The sequence below is a fragment of the Pleurodeles waltl genome, chromosome 5, assembly GCF_031143425.1.
Source record: "Pleurodeles waltl isolate 20211129_DDA chromosome 5, aPleWal1.hap1.20221129, whole genome shotgun sequence".
Lineage (NCBI taxonomy): Eukaryota > Metazoa > Chordata > Amphibia > Caudata > Salamandridae > Pleurodeles > Pleurodeles waltl.
Genome location: NC_090444.1, coordinates 365,990,894 through 366,013,210, shown reverse-complemented (window position 1 = coordinate 366,013,210; position 22,317 = coordinate 365,990,894).

Below are 22,317 nucleotides of genomic sequence, written 5' to 3'. Positions count from 1 at the left end.
CTCTTTGCTATGCAGAAATGTATTTTGCGAGTCGGATCCGACTCGCAAAATGCATTTCCGACTCGCAAATAGGAAGGGGTGTTCCCTTCCTATTTGCGACTCGCAATGCGATTCAATTCCATGTTGCAAATGGAATCGCAGTTACCATCCACTTGAAGTGGATGGTAACCCAGTCGCAAACGGGAAGGGGTCCCCATGGGACCCCTTCCCCTTTGTGAATGGACACAAAAATAACGAAACAAAAGGTTTCGTTTTTTTTTCTAAGTGCAGCTCGTTTTCCTTTAAGGAAAACGGGCTGCAGATAGAAAAAAAAAAAACAGTCATGGACATGGTGGTCTGCTGACTCCAGCAGGCCACCATCCCAGTGAGTGCCCATACTCGCAATGGGGTCGCAAAATGCGACCCACCTCATTAATATTAATGAGGTGGGTCTTTGCGACCCCATTGCGAGTTGCAGAAGGTGTCTGAGACACCTTTCTGTATACCAAATTGCGAGTTGCACGGACTCGCAAATTGCAAGTCGCAATTTGGCTTTTTCCTACATCTGGCCCTTGCTGTGTAAGACAAAGGCCTTCATTATGACATTCGCGGTAAATCCCGCTTACCGTCATGCTGACGGCCGCCAACTTAACGCTGCAGCGGCGGATATCCGTTCACAATAATATGACATGCACACACACACCAATCGAACAGAATTCAGCCACAGACACAAATCTGCCAGACCAAAGGTCAGTGATAAAGTGGCGGTATCAAAACCCACACCATTATGCCAACAGAACAACGCCTGCCACATTACGACCCACGAATCACCACAGCCGACATTCAACAGCGGTAAACCATTGGCGGTACATACCACTGCGCTCACAATGGACACCCACAGACAAAACAACACCACATTGGAAAATTCAAACAACACACACCTGACACCCATTCACACACCACACCCACACCACTATAAAACACACGCCCACATTACCCACAAGCCTTTACGATAACAAAACATTGGCACGAGACTCACACCAAGACTACCTAGCCAACAAGAGCCACACACCACTCACACCCATACACAACTCACAAACTACACATCACACAACCCACCACATCATCCAACACACCCTCACCAACACACCCCACATAACACTCATGGCACCACAAAGACACCCCCGTTTCACAGAGGAGGAGTGAAGGGTCATGGTGGAGAAAATTGTCAGGGTAGAGCCACAGCTTTTTGGAGCACAGGTGCAGCAAATATCTATAGATAGGAATATGGAGCTATGGCTGACAATCGTAGACAGGGTCAATGCCGTGCGACAACACCACAGAACAAGGGACGACATCAGGAAGAGGTGGAATGACCTACGGGGGAAGGTACATTCCATTGCAGCAAGACACCAACTCGCTAAGTAGAGGACTGGCGGTGGACCATCTCCTCCTCCCCCACAACTCAGAGCATGGGAGGAGCAAAGTTGGCAATAGTGCATCCTGAGGGCCTGGCCGGAGTCGGAGGAGGACTGGACTCTGGTAAGTCAACTCTCTACTACTATCACCCCCCTATCTGCATGCCATCACATACCCTCACCCTCACTCCCATCACTCCACTACATCCCACACACTCCACCATCACATTTCACTAATCCCAATGCCAAGCCCTGCATGCTGTACCAATGCAGGGACACCCCTCACAGCCCTGCATGGACACCTTTCACTAAAGCAAGCACAGCATAGGGAACTAACAATCTCACCATACACCAACATACACAAGTAAAAGCTGGCAGGGCAACACCAACCATAGAGGGTAAGCCAGGGATGTGCAATATGTCACACACATTAACCATAACACATCATTTACATCCCGGCAGGTACCCCAGCCAATGTCACCGGAGAGGAGGTGCCAGCACTATCAAGTCCCCCAACAGAAGAGGCCCACAGTGATTACTGTAACTCTGGTCTTCAGGATCCTGACGATCTACCTGGCCCATCAGAGACCACTGGACAGCCGGTTACCCAAGCCCACTCACAGACCACCACAGAGCCTTCCCCATCAGGAAACAGCACCCACCCAGTGTACCCACACCTATGTCCCCAGGACACGTCAATCAGTAGTGTGTCTTCCTCTACAGGGACCTCGCCCCCAAGATGATCAGGGACCTGGGGTCAGTGGCAGTGGGCACACAGTTCAGGGGACAGAGGCACAGGCCACCAGGGACACTAGGAGGACTGCTGTGCACCAGGGGCAGGACAGGCCCAGGGAACTGACTCTCCAGGAGGCACTTGCAGAGATCCTGGGAGCCTATCAACATTCCCAGGACACGATGGGCCATATCCTGGACAACGAGCAGGAGAACAGGCGGCTGCAGGGGGGACAGTACTAGGGGATCAGAGAGGACCTGCAGGCCATCAGCAACACCCTGATCTCCATAGCAGGGATGCTGGCAGACATGGCCAACAATATGAGGGAGGCAGTGTCACACCAGCAGGCTCCTGCCACTAGCCAGTTATCTGAACAGCCTTCCACTTCTGCTGCCGCTTCTGGCCAGGAGGCCCCACCACAGGACTCACAGGCCACCAGCACCCCTCCCCCTGCAGAAGGTGAACCACCCCGCAAACGTTCCCTGCGATCAGACAGAAGCCAGAGACACATGGCAATACCCCGCTAGGAAATTAGACTCTCCTGATTGTCCCCCTTGTGTCTCACTTAGTCACCCTGTCCACCTTGAACTGCCATTGCTCCCCTTCCTAAGTCCCCTTGGACAATGCACCTGTGCTACAAACAGACTGGAACAATACCCTGGACCTCCGTCATCAACCATCCATTGCCGTTTTTCCCCTATACGTTAGCACTTCAAGAAACACCCTTTGAAAAAAATTGATTTGGAGTATGACCTGTATGTCAAATATGTATTTTTTGAAACAGGTACAAACATTGCAAATGAACTGCACAGTGAACGAGCATAGATTAATCACCTGTAGCTGGCTGTAGTGATCACACCAGGAGTATGTGTCAAATCACCAACATCTGCAAAATGAATAGCCAGAAGGAACAGTAAGTGGGCATAGAAATGGGAAATACCAGCATGCCATTGCCACACAGATTACAACCAAAGTCATTGAAATGTAAAGTTACACTGTCTTACCTGTGTTACATTGGAAGTATTGATGGATCACAGATGTTCCATTGTCCTCACCCTCATCCTCTGCCTCCCTATCTTCACTGTCCACAGGGTCTACTGATGCCACCGGGGCATCTCCATTCTCCTCCTTCTGCAAAAAACATGTCGTCTGAGGGCCAGGTTGTGCACAATACAGCATGCACCTACTATCTGGCAGGCCTTCTTGGGTGAGTAGCACAGGGATCCACCTGTGAGATGGAGGCACCGGAACCTGACCCTCTGTCCAAGCAAGAACCCTCACTCTAGTCAGGGTAAGTCACACACAATCCAAAATCAGCCTGTGCTCACCCTCCGGTAGCTTGGCACGAGCAGTCAGGCTTAACTTAGAAGGCAATGTGTAAAGCATTTGTGCAATAAATCATACAACACCATAGCATAACACCACAAAAATACACCACACAGTGTTTAGAAAAAGATATAATATTTATCTGGGTATCTTCAGGTCAAAACGATCAAAGTTGCAATACGAATTTGTAAAGATATCACTGAAAAGTGATAGAAAGTGTCTTAAGTCTTTAGAAAGTAAACAAAGTCTCTTTCAAACACAAAGTACCTGGTTTCTGGTGGAAAATCTCCTCAGAGGGCCACAGGAGAAGAGGTGCGTGGAAGACTGGTGTGTGCGTCGATTTCTCCTCAGCACACACGGACTTGCGTCGTTATTTTCCACGCGGGGAGTCGTGCGTCGTTTTCCGGTGTGCGGACATTCTCTTACTGTGGTTTGCGGGGAGTACCAGATGTCCCGGGTCTGTGCGTGGATTTTCCTGCTTGTTTTCCGGCTGCGTGTCATTCTGCGGGGCGAAGTTTCGATCTCACGGCAGGTGTCGCGTCGATTTCTCCTGCGGAGTCGGGCGGCGTTGTCCTTGCGAGGCCGTGCATCAAAGTTTCGATCTCACGGCAGGCGTCGCGTCGATTTCTCCTGCGGAGTCGGGCGGCGTTGTCCTTGCGAGGCCGTGCGTCAAAGTTTTGGTCGTCCCGAAGACGTCGCGTCGGTGTGCGGCGTTTTTCTTGCCGCGGAACAAGCTGTGCGTCGAAAAGTTCGGCGCGTGGAGCGTCCAAGAGGAAGAGAGAAGTCTTTTTGGTCCTGAGACTTCAGGGAACAGGAGGCAAGCTCTATCCAAGCCCTTGGAGAGCACTTTTACAGCCAGACAAGAGTTCCGCAAGGCAGCAGCCCAACAACAAGGCAGCAGTCCTTTGTAGAAAAGCAGACAGGTGAGTCCTTTGAGCAGCCAGGCAGTTCAGCAAGGCAACAGGCCAACAGCAAGGCAGCAGTCCTTTGTAGAAAAGCAAACAGGTGAGTCCTTTGAGCAGCCAGGCAGTTCTTCTTGGCAGGATGTAGTTTCTGGTTCAGGTTTCTTCTCCAGCAAGTGTCTGATGAGGTAGGGCAGAGGCCCTGTTTTATACTAAGTTGTGCCTTTGAAGTGGGGGTGACTTCAAAGAGTGTCTAAGAAATGCACCAAGCCCCCTTTCAGTTCAATCCTGTCTGCCAGAGTCCCAGTAGGGGGTGTGGCAGTCCTTTGTGTGAGGGCAGGCCCTCCACCCTCCCAGCCCAGGAAGACCCATTCAAAATGCAGATGTATGCAAGTGAGGCTGAGTACCCTGTGTTTGGGGTGTGTCTGAGTGAATGCACAAGGAGCTGTCAACTAAACCTAGCCAGACGTGGATTGAAGGGCACAACAAGATTTTAGTGCAAAGAAATGCTCACTTTCTAAAAGTGGCATTTCTAGAATAGTAATATTAAATCCGACTTCACCAGTCAGCAGGACTTTATATTACCATTCTGGCCATACTAAATATGACCTTCCTGCTCCTTTCAGATCAGCAGCTGCCACTTCAACAGTGTATGAGGGCAGCCCCAAAGTTAGCCTATGAAGGCAGCAGGCCTCACAGTAGTGTAAAAACGAATTTAGGAGTTTTACACTACCAGGACATATAACTACACAGGTACATGTCCTGCCTTTTACCTACACAGCACCCTGCTCTAGGGGTTACCTAGGGCACACATTAGGGATGACTTATATGTAGAAAAAGGGGAGTTCTAGGCTTGGCAAGTACTTTTAAATGCCAAGTCGAAGTGGCAGTGAAACTGCACACACAGGCTTTGCAATGGCAGGCCTGAGCCAGGGTTAAGGGGCTACTGAGGTGGGTGGCACAACCAGTGCTGCAGGCCCACTAGTAGCATTTAATCTACCTGCCCTAGGCACATGTAGTGCACTCTACCAGGGACTTACAAGTAAATTAAATAGTCAATCATGGATAAACCAATCAGTAGTACAATTTACACAGAGAGCATATGCACTTTAGCACTGGTTAGCAGCGGTAAAGTGCCCAGAGGTCAAAAGCCAACAACAACAGGTCAGAAAAAATAGGAGGAAGGAGGCAAAAAGTTTGGGGATGTCCCTGTCAAAAAGCCCGGTCCAACAGCCTCATTATAAAATTATTCTGCCCTTGTCCTGGCATTCCTCACAGGGGTCAGCAGCCATGATAGGTTTGGGTAACCAGAGTCGGCTGCAAATATTGGGGGACAACATTTAGCCCTACACCATCCTATATGGCCAACGCCATACCCATACACCAACATATACTGGGTGGGAATCAGGGCTCACCTATTAGCCACACCCTGTGCCTCTGTAGTTGGGCCACCACATTTGGGATGCTGCTATTCCTTAGGACAAAGGCATCATGCACCGACCTAGGATACTTAGCATTGACGTGGGAGATGTACTGGTCCGCCAAGCACACCATCTGCACATTCATGGAGTGGAAACTCTTACGACTCCTGAACACCTGTTCATTCTGACAGGAGGGACAAATGCAATATGTGTTCCATCAATTGCCCCAATTATATTGGGGATATGTCCCATTGCATAAAACTCGGCCTTCACTGTGGCCAAATCCTCAACCTGGGGGAAAGCAGTGTAGCTGCCATGTGTTTTATCAGGGCAGACAAAACTCTTAACATTAACATTTAACATTTATAAAGCGCGCTACTCACCTGTGCGGGTCTCAAGGCGCTAGGGGAAAGGGGGGGGTTACTGCTGCTCGAAAAGCCAGGTTTTTAGGAGTCTCCGGAATGCGGAGTGGTCCTGGGTGTTCCTGAGGCTGGTGGGGAGGGAGTTCCAGGTCTTGGCTGCCAGGAAGGAGAAAGACCTCCCACCCGCCGTGGAGCGGCGGATGCGAGGGACGGCAGCGAGCGCGAGGCCAGAGGAATGGAGGAGGCGGGTGGGGACGTAGAAGCTGAGGCGTTGGTTGAGGTATTCCGGTCCCTTGTTGTGGAGGGCTTTGTGTGCGTGGGTGAGAAGTCGAAAGGTGATCCTTTTGCTGACTGGGAGCCAATGCAGGTGTCTCAGGTGTGCGGAGATGTGGCTGTTGCGGGGTACGTCGAGGATGAGGCGGGCCGAGGCGTTTTGAATGCTTTGCAGGCGATTTTGGAGTTTGGTGGTGGTCCCAGCGTAGAGGGTGTTGCCGTAGTCCAGGCGGCTCGTGATGAGGGCGTGGGTCACGGTTTTTCTAGTGTCGGCGGGGATCCAGCAGAAGATCTTTCGGAGCATGCGGAGGGTGAGCATGCAGGCGGAGGACACGGCGTTGACTTGCTGGGTCATGGTGAGAAGGGGGTCCAAGATGAAGCCGAGGTTGCGGGCGTGGTCTGTGGGGATCGGTGCGGTGCCGAGGGCCGTGGGCCACCAGGAGTCGTCCCAGGCGGACGGGGTGTTGCCAGCACTATTGAGAACATTGGCTGTGACATTCCTGTTGCCAAGCCCACTGTCACTTGGAAAGAACCAGTTGCCAGGAAATGGAGTACAGATAGCACTTGCACAAGAGGGGGGATCCCAGTGGGGTGAAGGAAAGCAGATATCCAGTCAGGTTCCAATTGAGCACACAGCACACAGCTCTGTGATTGCGGCCCTGTCAAGTCTATAGGTGAGGATAATGTGCCTGTCCTCCAGTGTATCCAAGTCCACCAAGGGTCTATACACAGGGGTATGTCTCCAGATCCTATTCATCCACAGGGGTAGGAATCTATGGGACAAAAGAGTGAGGAGCCTGTCACAAACTGAACAATGGAGCCACAACAGTAGTTTGCATTCTGTAAACATGTGATGGGTCAGTGATTTGTCCAGTATGTGCTATTTCTCCTCTGATGCAGCATTATTCCATAGGACTGCCCCCCTTGAAATGGCTTCCACCTGTTCTGTGTGGAGGGACAGGTGGAAGTGAGGTAATTCCGCTGACATTATGTGCTGTGGCGGGAGGCGGTCGGGAACCACCATGAAATTCATCATTGGTTAATATTGGGCCCTATGGGGTACAGTGGCCAATGGTGATCTATGCCGGCAGTGTCAGTATGCACCGCTGCGGACGTGACTGCCATTTTCTATCTGATTCCTCACTTCTTATCTGACCTTCCATAAGAGAGGACCTACACTGCATGTGCTGCTGTGACCTGTGTCTGGAACCTACATTGGCCTGTGTGACCGGGGAAAGATGCCCAGCTTTCACTTCAGAGGAGTTGGAGAGACTGGTGGATGTGATCCTACCCCAGTACCGACTGCTGTAGGGGCCTCTAGACCGACAGGTGAGTACACTGAGGGCACAATGCATGTGGCATGCATCTATGGTGATGTGTGTGATGGCTCCGTGTAAGGGGGGAGAGTGGGTGGGAGGACCTGAGATGCTGGGCACAGAAGATGGCAGAGGCCCAGCTGGGGATGGCCTCCCAATGAGGAAGGGGTGCCCGTCAAACCCTGACCCCCCGATGGCCTGCATACTGGCGGTGGCCTATCCAGAGCTGGATGGGCGCTTAAGGGCATCACAGCAGCCACAAGGGGGTGCGTACAGTGGCTATCATTACAACTTACGCCTGTTGGGGTGGTACCCGGGTGGTGGTTGTGTGTTCTTGTGTGGCTAGGAGTCTTAAGGGATAATACTGTCTACCTAGCTTGTTAGCCTCCACAACTGGCCAGGGCTGCGTGGGCCCCAGGCGTGCTGCAGTTGGCCGTGTGTGCTCCTCCTGATGCCTTGGTGGATAGCAATATCAGTGGTGGTGCAATGCATAGTGCGTAGGCCTGTCCCCTGTGTGTGAGGGTGCTGTGTACGACAACGGTGGTGTAGTCATTGACCCAGTGTATCCTTTGTCTCTTCCCCCCCTTTTTTGTTTTGTCATCCTATCCTGGAGCAGAGGCACCCGAGACGGAGAGAGCTGCATCTCCCAGGACCCAGGAGGCAGAGTCCAGGGACGCTGAGGGCACCAGTGGGACGGAGAGCGAGGGGAGAACCACAGACTGGAGGGGACAATACAGACTCAGATACCTCCTCTGATGGAAGCTCCCTGGTGGTGGCGGACACTTCTGTGACCACCCCAGATACAGCCACCCTCGTACCAGCACCGCCCTCCTAGCAGGCCCTCATCAAGTTTCTCGTGCCCACTCACTCAGGAGGGTGGGCATCTCCTTCGCCCCTGGCACCTCAGGCCCTGGGACAGTGAGCCCTGCTGCCCTGAGTGAGGAGGCTATTGACCTCCTAAGATCCATCTCTGTAGGGCATCAGCCATTGTGAATGGCATCCAGGGGCTGGCAGCCCAGATGCAACAATCTAATGCATTCCTGGAGGGCATTCACGTTGGATTGATGGCCCAACAGAGATCGATCCAGGCTCTGGCCTCCTCTCTGATGGCAGCCATTGTCCCTGTTTCTACCGTCCCCCCTCCAACTTCCACCTCCTAGTCCCATTCCCCTCAACCCCAACCCATCCCAAGCACACAGCCAGACAGGCATGCAAACAGGACAACACTGTCACAGTGCCCTTTCCTCGGGATCTGCACGCTGCTGAACGAAAGGCCCACCTCCCGGCGTCACCAACTCAGAAAGCTATTATAGCACAGAGTTATGATGAAGCCAGGTGGGGGGAAGGGAATTAGGGTAGGGAACTGCAGGGAGAGAGGTTTGAAAAGAAAAGGTTAGAACAAATATGCATATAGTCATTCATAACAGTACAACTCACCAATAGACTCTTGAATAAAGGCGTCTCCATGATATCAGTTTGAGACCCTTTGTGAATTCGGCGTAGCCCCTTCTTTGAATCATGGAACAAGAACAAACTGCAACCTCTAAACCTAGAGATGGCAAGAGTCTTGGACTATGGACATACTCTGAATATTGATCATGTAACCACTATACATTCATAAACATAAACGTTTGATCTCAGCCTAGAAATTCTCAAAGACTTAAATATGTATCTCACATATTCTCAAAAACATAAATATGTATCTATTCTCAAAGACTTAAATATGTATCTCACATATTATGCTTCCCAAAAAACAATGAAACTATAATTTGTTTATCTCCGAAACTTTTTCACATTGACTACCTAGGCCTGAAAGTTTTACTCATTGAACTTGAAGCACTTTGTTCGTTGGGTTGAAGCGTCTTGCTTGTTATACATGAAGCGCTTTGTTCAATATGCCAGAGGGCACTTTTAATTGCTTTGTCTGAAGCACTACGCTTGTTATGCTAAGGGGCGCTTTACTCAAGTGGACTGAAGCGCTTTGTTTGCCGTGCCAAGGGCGCTTTACTCATGCGGACTGAAGCGCTTTGATTGCCGTGCCAAGGGCGCTTTGCTCATGTGGACTAAAAGCGTTCCTATTACTGTGCCCAGGGCACTTTACTCATGTGGACTGAAGCGCCTTGATTACTGTGCCCAGGGCGCTTTACTCATGTGGACTGAATCGCTTTGATTGCTGTGCCCAGGGCACTTTACTCATGTGGACTGAAGCGCTTTGATTGCCGTGCCAAAGGTGCTTTACTCATGTGAACTGAAGCGCTTTGATTGCCGTACCCAGGGCACTTTACAAGTGGGGCTGGAAGCTCTTTGCTCGTTGTGCTAAGGGGCGGTTTGATCATGTGATCCGAATCGCTTTAATCGTGGCGTCAAAGCCGCTTTACTCTTTGAACTGAAAACGCTTAGCTCGTTGTGCAAAGGGGCGCTTTACTTTTGGAAGTAACAATCCCCTTCAAGATTGGGCTCATCAAGACCATACCACTACAAGTACGACCTACTTGTATCTGAATTCACCATGGAAACAAGGATACTCTGATTTACTGTCAATCTGCCATGCAGGAAATCTGCTCTTCTTCAGAGGAACCCTCATGAGGTCTGACTGCATCGAAGTCTTCAAAATAGTGAGCACGGTGTTTGGGTGTGGCTGGGCTTTATAGGCCTGCCACACCCCAAGATGGCCGCAGCCTCTAAAAACCTGGGAATTGTAGTCCCTCCATAGAATAGCACTGATAAGTGCATCTTGTCCACCAATGTCCTGACCCTGCAGCTACATGAGCTTTACCACAGGGCAGGCGATGCTGATGACCACCGTTAGAACAGTAAGGGATGACAAGTGGTGCACATGAAGCGCCGCAAAGACGCGCAGCGGAGTTTCGGGTGGGACATGGACCGCGCACAGCCTTATTCCTGACAAACACCCAAGAGTGTCACAGGCAAACACAAGCACCACACTTCATCCCATACGCACTCACACAAACACCATCTAGTTGCAGACACAACAACATCCACTACTTCACCTGTCTCCCCCTCCTCCTCCTCCTCCTCCTCCAGCTCCCACCCATTTACATCCACACTCACACCTGCATGCACTACATCATCATCCACTACCTGCATCCTCACCACACCAAGCAGAACACACAACTCACTGGCAGACGCCTCCACAATATCCATGTACACGTCCCCTGTGTCCTCTCCCACCGTGTCTGTTCCCCCCTCCTAAAGTACACAAACGCAACCACTTAGACACTCAACAGCCATCCACCTCACAACAGCATATACCCCATGCACCTGCACCCAAATCCAGCAGACACCTCCAACAACCATTCCTTCATCCTCTACTCCCATTACTTCTCCCTCTTCTCACCCCCTATGTGCCTAAAAAGCTTTTACTTTCCACCATTGACCTCTTCCCTACCCCTACCCAAATCCTGCACGTATGGCCAGGGTACCAAGAACCCATCCAAGCACCTCAGCCAGACAGCCCACGGGCCCAGTTCCATCCGCACCTACTCGTGGTGGAAAGGATTTCAGGCCACAAATACTGAAGGGGAAGGACCCTACACCAACCAGCCGAAAGGGGAAGGAGCCTGCACCAGCAGGCAAGAAGGGGAAGGAGCCTGCACCTGACATCCGAAAGGGGAAGGAGCCTGCACCAGCAGGCAAGAAGGGGAATGAGCCTGCACCTGCCAGCAAGAAGGGGAAGGAGCCTGCACCTGCCATCCAAAAGGGGAAGGAAGGGAAGGAGCCTGCACCATCAGACAAGAAGGGGAAGGAGCCTGTACCAGCAGCTGTCACAAATCCCCCACCACCCACCGTGGTTGTGCAGACATCGGAGGGTGCAGGGGCTGAGCAGGAGCCTCCCACTATCACCACCACCACAGTGCAGCCATCAGAGGGTGCAGGGGCTGTACGGCAGCCTCCCACTACCACCACCAGCACCACAGTGCAGCCATCAGAGGGTGCAGGGGCTGTGCAGGAGCCTCCCACTACCACCACCACCACCACAGTGCAGCCATCGAAGGGTGCAGGGGCTGTGCAGGAGCCTCCCACTACCACCACCACAGTGTAGCCATCACCGCCGGCGGACGCAATGTGATCCTGCCTTCATGGGCTCCTGTGCGGCCTGTCCCCTCCAAGAACCAGTGGGGAAGACACCCACTCCAGAGACTGTGGCGTATCACTCCCCAGGACCAAGCACAGGACATGTTGCCCCTCCAGAACCAGTGGGGAAGTCACCTATTCCTGAGACTGTGGCCCATCACTCCCCAGGACCAAGCACAGGGCATGTTGCCCCCCCCCAGAACCAGTGGTCTTGTTTCCGCATTCGGCTGAGGTGCACCCCTCCCCCTGAGATGCCTGCCTATTTGCCAACTGATGCCCCCTGCAGTGTTCTCTCCGGATTGATGCAGGTAACAAGTGGGGCCTTGGACTTTGCCCTTTGGCCATGTGGCCCATGCGAACTGAGGACTGGGCAGTGTCCCTTTTTTGCATATTTGTACATATCTGTTGTATTGGCAAAATTATTATTTATACTATGTTGATCTTAATACAATCACTTTAGTAAATTTGTGTTGTCCTTGCATTACTCAGCCAAATTACGGGGATTAACTTGTTTTCTTGGGCAGCTGGTTGTGTGTATGGTGTGTGTGTCTGGGGTGTGTACGGTGCTTGTGTGTGTCACTCTCGATTTCCTCCCCCCCTCCCTGTGTGCTAGGCGGCTGTACTCACTGTCGTCGGCTTCGCTAGCTTTGGTGTTCGTGTGGGGCAGAACGTAGAATATCATTGTGAAGACTTACAGTTCAGGTTCCATGGCGGCGTGGTTCTTCCATGTTTCTCCAATGGTGAGTTCTTTCACTTCTGTGCAGTGTTTCTGCCAGCCTTTTGATGTCGTTGGTACTGCCCCGGAAAAGGTGGCGGATTGTCTTGTCATAATATGCTGGGCAGAACTTTGACTTCCGCCTGGCTGTAGGCAGCTACCGCCGTGGTGCCTGTTGTGTCCGCTGTGGCGGTCGGTGTGGTGCATTGGCTGTCTTTCCGCCATGGTCATAATTTGGCAGTAGTTACTGCCAAACTGTTGGTGGTTTTACCGCCAATTTATCACCGACCACCAGGGTCGTAATGAGGGCCAAAGTGTTTGATTACGTGCTCAAATGATGGAATTGAGATTCAGACAAATAGCCATGATGAGGAGGACCAGGCTCCAGAAACAGAGTGCGAAATTAGAAATGAGGAGTACCCATTGATTGAGTTTTTCCCGATGTACACAGTGAATGAGCTCCATTCCGATTTGCAGGGAACAGTACAAGAGTACATGTGGGATTTGACAGGAAAGGAAGTAGGTCTGATCAAAGGAGTGGAGCCAATCAAGGTTTCTTTAAAGCCGAATGCAGTCTTTCCTCAACTTCCACAGTTTATTATGACATAAGATGTCCTTAAGAAAGTGGCTCAGATAATTGTAGATTTTATGAACCAGGGATTTCTGAAGAAGGTGTTGAGCAGACCATGTAATTCACAAATAATAGGGTTGAAGAAGCCATGTGTAAAGGTTTGGATTGTTCAGGATTTCAGAAAAATAAATGAGATTGTGGTCAAGTGTTGTCCCATAGTGCCCAATCCAGCTGTGATAATGTTCCAGATTCCGTGTGATGCAGAGTGGTTTACGGTCATTGATTTGTCGCAAGCGTTCTTTTGTGTGCCTCTTCATGAGGATAGTCAATTTCTCTTTTGTTTCAAATTCCTGGAGTTTATTGCTGGTGTAGACTGCCTCAGGGGTACACAGAGTCACCATCCTTGTTCAACCAGATTTTGAAAAAGAATTTGGAGTCATTAGAATTGACTTTCCAATCGACTTTGGTGCAGTACATTGATGACTTATTCTTTGCATCCAGGACAAGGGAGGAGTGTAAGTATGACTCAATTGCCCTGTTGAATCATTTAGGAAAATATGGTCATAAAGTGTCACCACTGAAATTGCAGTCCTGTCAGAAGGTGGTAAAGTATTTGGGTCACCAAATTGAGAAAGGGTTGAGGAAAATATCCAGAGGAAAGGATTACAATGATACTGCAGATAAGCCCCCTGACTACACAGAGAGATGTCAGGATGTTCCTGGGAATGGTGGGTTATTGTCACCAATGGATCCCGAATTTTTCAGTAATTTCAAAACCATTGCAGAGGCTGACTCATAAGGACATCACCGATCCCATAGTGCTAGATCAGGATGAAATGAGAGCGTTCACTGAGCTGAGAGAGTGTTTGTGCAGAGCTCCAGCGTTGGGTATGCCTGACTACACAAAGCCTTTCATATTGTTTTGTCATGAGCGTAATGCATGTTCATTGTCTGTCTTGACACAGATCCATGGATGTGCTCATCGCCCAGTAGCATATTTTTAAGCTACTTTGGACCCAGTTGCAGCAGCCTTACCAGGTTGTTTGCATGCAGTTGCCGCAGTTGGTCAGAGTCTTTCACAGTGTGAAGGTGTGGTGATGGGATATTCCCTGACTGTAATGGTCCCTCACTCAACTGAAATTTTTTACTGACAATGACAAAAACCCAATACTTGACAGGTGCTAGGTTGACTAGGTATGAGACGAGTATTTTGGGAGCACCAAATCTAACACTGAAAAGATGTACAGTGCTGAACTCCGCAACTCTACTTCTGAGTGAAACTGTTGAAATTGAAAAAGAGGAAGATATTGAACATGATTGTCTCGAAGTAACTGAGTTGTGCACACAACCGAGACCTGACATTAGAGATACCCGATTGGAAGAGAATGATCAAATTATTTTTGTTGATAGTTCTTGTCTGAGAGACAACACAGGGACACTGAGAGCAAGATATACTGTCTGCACAATTACAGGTACTTTAAGGGCTTCCTGGCTTCGAGGAGTATATTCTGCTCAGGTAGCGGAACTGGTCACTCTTACTAGAGCGTGCCATGTTTCTGCTCAGTTAAGAGTTACTATCTATGCGGATAGTCAATATGGATATGGAATAGTTCATGATTTTGGTCAATTGTGGTCACAAAGAGGTTTCATGACCTCTTCTGGATCACCAGTGAGAAATGATGAGAGAATAGAAGATTTGTGGTATGCAATTCAATTGCCTTAAAAGATTGCCGTAGTGAAATGCAGTGCACATCTAATGTCGCAGGACTACGTGTCATTGGGAAATGGATATGCGGATCAAGTCACAAGGTTTTGCGCATTGTACTGTATATCGATCAAGGACAAGTGGGAATTGTTACCTGAAGAAGATACAACATGTACGAGTTATGCATTGAAAGTAATTGACACTTTGGAAGAATTACATTTTTTACAGAGTAACGTTGAAAAAGAAGAGAAACGTTCATGGAGCAAATTGAAATATGTCCAACGACAGGATGAATAATGGGTTTCTGAGGAGGGTCAGTTGGTTTTGCCAAACAGCCTGTTGTCCCAAATGGCAAGGTAATATCATGGTCAGGCACACATTGGGAGGGATGCCTTTGTTCGTCTGTTCAAAATTGATTGGTTCAACACCAAGTTTAGACAAGCTGCTGAAGCAGTTTGCCATTGTTGTGTCATTTGTCAGCAATTAAATGAAGGGAAAGGGATAGTGGTTGATTTGATCCACATTGGAAGAGCAAGAGGTCCATTCAGCAGAAAGCAAATGGATTTTATTGAGATGCCTGGGTGCGCAGGGTTGAGATATGTGTTGGTGATTGTTTGCATCTTAAGTCATTGGATTGAAGCGCACCCTACATGGAGAAATGATAGTTTCACAGTAGCAAAACTGCTGCTTAGGGAACTGATACCCCACTTCGGGTTTCCGATCTATTTAGAATCCGATAGGGGAAGTCACTTCAATAACGAAGTGATTAAATTACTATGTGCAGCACTGAACATTGAGCAGAAGTTGCATAGTAGTTACCGCCCTGAAGCATCAGGACTAGTGGAGCAGATGAATGGTACCTTGAAGTCAAGAATTGCAAAAATGTGTGCAGCTACGAATTTGAAATGACCCGAGGCATTGCCTTTGGTGTTGAAGTCAATAAGAAACATACCGAATAGTAAGACAGTACTGTCTCCTCATGTGATCCTCATGGGCAGAGCAATGAGATTACCAGCAGTACCAGCAAATGCACTTGTCAACATTACAGATGAAATGGTGTTGGATTACTGTAAGGGTCTGACTGATGTAGTCTGCTCTTTTTCTCAGCAGGTGGAGGCCACCACACTGCCACCGATCCGTGACCCGGCACAACCTGAGAGCTGGAGACTGGGTTGTTGTCCGAAAGCATGTGAGAAAAACATGTTTGGGGCCTCATTGGAAGGGACCGTACCAAGTGGTCCTGACAACTATGACAGCTGTGAAGTGTGCTGGGATCCCGAACTGAATTCACGCGAGTCACATGAAGAAAGTGGCATGTCCACTGGATCATGGAGAAGTGTTGTTGAGATTACCAACAACAGTGAGACGAATCGCAGGGCCGGAAGATGAACAAGGAAGAACTGAGGCCAGATCTGAGCTCGTTGAGGATGGTTCAGTTACTCCTGTGAGAGACGAGGGTGGAATCCTCCAAGAGACCCTATCTCAACTGAAGCAACAGGAGAACCTAGTCAAGAGAAGGCTCTCCCAGAAGAAGACGATTCTGAGAGACAAGCAGAGCAATTGCCATACCCAGAAGGGGAAGTAGTTGAGGTGGATCAAATTCAAAGTGATCTGACTCCTCCTGAACCGGTTGCAGGTCCATCAAGAGAAAATAACTCAGAGAAAGAAAAGGGTTTGAGTTCAATTGTGAAGAGATTACTGACAGAAAGTTCACTGAAAGGAGATAAGTGGCCGAAATCACAAGTGGAGAAAAGGAAAGAGGTGGTTGTCTAACCAACCATAGAGGAAGAGGTAGATACTATGAGAAACGAAGAATTAAGTGAAGGAGAGCTAAATGGTGATCGAAAGTTGAAGAGAAAGAGAAGAGAAAGTTGTAGATACGTAGGTCCTGAATGGGCGTATGTAACTACAAACGAATGGTGACAAAAGTTTATGGGGGTCATTCCGACCCCGGCGGGTGGCGGGCACCGCCCACTGGGCGGAAACCACCCAAACACCGCACCGCGGTCAAATGCCTGCGGCGGTGATCACAACTTTCCCGCTGGGCCGGCGGGCGATCTCAAGCAGATCGGCCGCCGGCCCAGCGGGAAAGCCCCAGCAAAGATGAATCCGGCTCCGAATGGAGCCGGTGGATTTGCTGGGGTGCGACGGGTGCAATGGCACCCGTCGCGATTTTCAGTGTCTGCTTTGCAGACACTGAAAATCTTAATGGGGCCCTGTTAGGGGGCCCCTGCAGTGCACATGCCAATTGAGGATTCCCTGGGGTAGGGGAAAACCGGCGGGAAACCGCCAGTTCCCCTTTTCTGACCGCGGCTTTACCGCCGCGGTCAGAATTGCCCCGGAAGCACCGCCAGCCTGTTGGCAGTGCTTCCTCTGCCCTCTGCCCTGGCGGTTACAAACCGCCAGGGTCAGAATGAGGGCCTATGTCTTTTTGCTTTGAAAGAGAGGCTCCAAGTCAATATTTTGAGGTGACGTGAAGAAGATTGATGAACTGAACTGTTGAAACAATCTGAGAGAAATATTTTTGAGAAAGAGACTGTTGAAAGTAACAGGAAAAGACATTGATAACCTGATTTGACTTTTTTGAAACCTGATTTTTGACAAGCTGCTAACTGATTTTGACAAGGAAGAAGGGTTCCTGGAAGTGAAAATGAATTTCTGAAAGACGAGTTGTCTATTATTGATTTTTGCTAAGATTACTTCTACTTTCTGATTCTTTACAGATCATGGCTGAGTTTGAGAAACAGGTTAGAGATTCTAGGCGCTGTAAATATATGAGCATTGGTTTGGTAATTATGTGTGGAATATTGTTTGTGGTGTTGATTGTGGGGATGTCTGCTCTTGGTGCGAAAGAAGCCAACCATACTTCTGTTTCTGAGATGACTACTGCACTAACAGCTTGAGAGAGGTTTAAGTTAGATGAGAAGTATTTGCATGATTATACTAATGTGCAGGGTGAACTTTCTTCTAATGTTTTTGTAAAGAAATGGCTCCCTGTTGCAGTTACCCCCCACTTTTTGCCTGATACTAATGCTGACTTGACTGAGAAGTGTGCTGGGACCCTGCTAACCAGGCCCCAGCACCAGTGTTCTTTCACCTAAAATGTACCATTGTCTCCACAATTGGCACAACCCTGGCACCCAGGTAAGTCCCTTGTAACTGGTACCCCTGGTACCAAGGCCCCTGATGCCAGGGAAGGTCTCTAAGGGCTGCAGCATGTCTTATGCCATCCTAGGGACCCCTCACACAGCACAGACACACTGCTTGCCAGCTTGTGTGTGCTGGTGGGGAGAAAATGACTAAGTCGACATGGCACTCCCCTAAGGGTGCCATGCCAACCTCACACTGCCTGTGGCATAGGTAAGTCACCCCTCTAGCAGGCCTCACAGCCCTAAGGCAGGGTGCACTATACCACAGGTGAGGGCAAAGGTGCATGAATACTATGCCATATAGTGTCTAAGCAAAACCTTAGACATTGTAAGTGTAGGGTAGCCATAAGAGTATATGGTCTGGGAGTCTGTCAAAAACGAACTCCACAGCACCATAATGGCTACACTGAATACTGGGAAGTTTAGTATCAAACTTCTTAGAATAATAAACCCACACTGATGCCAGTGTTGGATTTATTAAAAAATGCACACAGAGTGCATCTTAGAGATACCCACTGTATTTTACCCAATTGTTCAGTGCAGGACTGACTGGTCTGTGCCAGCCTGCTGCTGAGAGACGAGTTTCTGACCCCATGTGGTGAGGGCCTTTGTGCTCTCTGAGGACAGAAACAAAAGCCTGCTCTGGGTGGAGGTGCTTCACACCTCCCCCCTGCAGGAACTGTAACACCTAGCAGTGAGCCTCAAAGGCTCAGGCTTCGTGTTACAATGCCCCAGGGAACTCCAGCTTGTGGAGATGCCCGCCCCCTGGACACAGCCCCCACTTTTGGCGGCAAGTCCAGGAGAGATAATGAGAAAAACAAGGAGGAGTCACTGACCAGTCAGGACAGCCCCTAAGGCAACCTGAGCTGAGGTGACTCTGACTTTTAGAAATCCTCCATCTTGCAGATGGAGGATTCCCCCAATAGGGATAGGAATGTGACCCCCTCCCCTTGGGAGGAGGCACAAAGAGGGTGTAGCCACCCTCAGGGCTAGTAGCCATTGGCTATTGCCCTCCCAGAGCTAAACACACCCCTATATTCAGTATTTAGGGGCTCCCCAGAACCTAGGAAACTAGATTCCTGCAACCTAAGAAGAAGAGGACTGCTGAGCTGAAAAACCCTGCAGAGAAGACGGAGACACCAACTGCTTTGGCTCCAGCTCTACCGGCCTGTCTCCCCCCTTCAGAAGAAAACTGCTCCAGCGACGCTTTCCCCAGGACCAGCGACCTCTGAATCCTCAGAGGACTGCCCTGCTCTAGAAGGACCACGAAACTCCCGAGAACAGCGGCCCTGTTCACCCAAGACTGCAACTTTGTTTCCAAAGGAGCAACTTTAAAACGACTGCGTTTCCCGCCAGAAGCGTGAGACTTGCAACTCTGCACCCGACGCCCCCGGCTCGACTTGTGGAGAAACAACACTTCAGGGAGGACTCCCCGGCGACTCCGAGACTGTGAGTAACCAAAGTTGTCCCCCCTGGGCCCCCACAGCGACGCCTGCAGAGGGAATCCCGAGGCTCCCCCTGACCGCGACTGCCTGACTCTCAGATCCCGACGCCTGGAAAAGACCATGCACCCACAGCCCCCAGGACCTGAAGGATCGGAACTCCAGTGCAGGAGTGACCCCCAGGAGGCCCTCTCCCTTGCCCAGGTGGGGGCTACCCCGAGGAGCCCCCCCTTGCCTGCCTGCATCGCTGAAGAGACCCCTTGGTCTCCCATTGATTCCCATTGGAAACCCGACGTGTGTTTGCACACTGCACCCGGCCGCCCCCGTGCTGCTGAGGGTGTACTTTCTGTGCTAACTTGTGTCCCCCCCGGTGCCCTACAAAACCCCCCTGGTCTGCCCTCCGAAGACGCGGGTACTTACCTGCTGACAGACTGGAACCGGGGCAACCCCTTCTCCATTGAAGCCTATGTGTTTTGGGCACCACTTTGAACTCTGCACCTGACAGGGCCCTGAGCTGCTGGTGTGGTAACTTTGGGGTTGCTCTGAACCCCCAACGGTGGGCTACCTTGGACCCAAACTTGATCCCCGCAGGTGGTTTTCTTACCTACAAGAACTACTATTACTTACCTCCCCTAGGAACTGTGAAAATTGCACTGTCTAGTTTTAAAATAGCTACATGTGTTTATTTGAAAAGTATATATGCTATTGTGATTATTCAAAGTTCCTAAAGTACTTACCTGCAATACCTTTCATGCAAAGTATTACATGTAGAATTTGAACCTGTGGTTCTGAAAATAAACTAAGAAAATATATTTTTCTATACAAAAACCTATTGGCCTGGAATTGTCTCTGAGTGTGTGTTCCTCATTTATTGCCTGTGTGTATGTACAACAAATGCTTAACACTACTCCTTTGATAAGCCTACTGCTTGACCACACTACCACAAAATAGAGCATTAGCGTTATCTCTTTTTGCCACTATCTTACCTCTAAGGGGAACCCTTGGACTCTGTGCATACTATTCCTTACTTTGAAATAGTGCATACAGAGCCAACTTCCTACATTGGTGGATCAGCGGTGGGGTACAAGACTTTGCATTTGCTGGACTACTCAGCCAATACCTGATCACACAACTAAATTCCAAAAATTGTCATTAGAAATTGATTTTTGCAATTTGAACTATTTTTCTAAATTCTTAAAAGTCCAGCTAGGGCCTTGTGTTAGTCCCTGTTAGCATTTCTTTTAGAGTTTAAAAGTTTTGTGAAAGTTTGAATTAGATTCTAGAACTAGTTTTAGATTCTTAAAAAGTATTCCAACTTTTAGAAACATAATGCCTGGTGCAGATGTGAATGTGGAGGAACTCAACCTCACACCTTACCTCCATCTTAAGATGAGGGAGCTAAGGTCACTCTGCAAAATAAAGAAAATCACAATTGGCTCAAGACCATCCAAACAACAGCTCCGGGAGCTTTTGGCAGAGTTTGAAAAAGCCAACCCCTCTGAGGATGACAACCCAGAGGATGATGTTAGTGAAATGGAGGAGAATTCCCCCCTTCCAGTCCTAACTAGGGAACCCAGGGACCCTCAATTCCTGATTCCAACTGTGATAGTCAGAGATGCTGCTTCCCTCACAGGAGCGAACAGCACCTCTGAAATCACTGAGGATAGCCTCAGTGAAGAGGACCTCCTGCTAGCCAGGATGGCCAAAAGAGTGGCTTTGGAAAGACAGATCCTAGCCATAGAAAGGGAAAGACAAGAGATGGGCCTAGGTCCCATAAATGGTGGCAGCAACATAAATAGGGTCAGAGATTCTCCTGACATGTTGAAAATCCCAAAAGGGATTGTAACTAAATATGAAGATGGTGATGACATCACCAAATGGTTCACAGCTTTTGAGAGGGCTTGTGCAACCAGAAAAGTAAACAGATCTCACTGGGGTGCTCTCCTTTGGGAAATGTTCACTGGAAAGTGTAGGGATAGACTCCTCACACTCTCTGGAAAAGATGCAGAATCTTATGACCTCATGAAGGGAACCCTGATTGAGGGCTTTGGATTCTCCACTGAGGAGTATAGAATTAGATTCAGGGCGGCTCAAAAATCCTCGAGCCAGACCTGGGTTGATTTTGTAGACTACTCAGTGAAAACACTGGATGGTTGGGTAACTGGAAATGAAGTGCATGACTATGTTGGGCTTTATAATTTGTTTATGAAAGAACACATTTTAAGTAACTGCTTCAATGAAAAGTTGCATCAGTATCTGGTAGACCTAGGTCCAATATCTCCCCAAGAATTGGGAAAGAAGGCAGACCACTGGGTCAAGACTAGGGTAACCAAAACTTCCACTGGGGGTGACCAAAAGAAAGGGGTTACAAAGCCTCCCCAGGAGAAAGTGGGTGACACTAGAAATCAAGAAAAAGAGTCCTCTGTAGGCCCCCAAAAACCAGACCAGGTGGGTGGGCCCCAAGACACAACCCAAAACAAAGGTGGGTACCAGGGTAAGAACTGGGATGCCACTAAGGCATGGTGCCAGAACTGTAGACAGACAGGGCACCACACCAAGGACACTTCTTGTCCCAAAAACAAACCCCTAGCAAAATCCCAGGGGTGACCAGTGTAGCCATTGGGGATGACTCCTCAGATGAGGAGGTCTTCATAGCCTTCAACTGGAAAAAGGGCCCAACAGGTGAGTTGGAGATTCCAGAGGTAAGTAGACACTTCCACCACCTACTGGTGAATGGAATCCCAGCCACTGCCCTGAGAGACACTTGTGCCAGTCACACTATTGTGCATGACAGGCTGGTGTTCTCAAACCAGTACATCCCAGGTGAGACTGCCAGAGTAAGAGTTAGCCCAGACAGGGTCACTGATAGGCCTGTGGCTTTTGTGCCCATAGAAGTGGGTGGGACTTTTA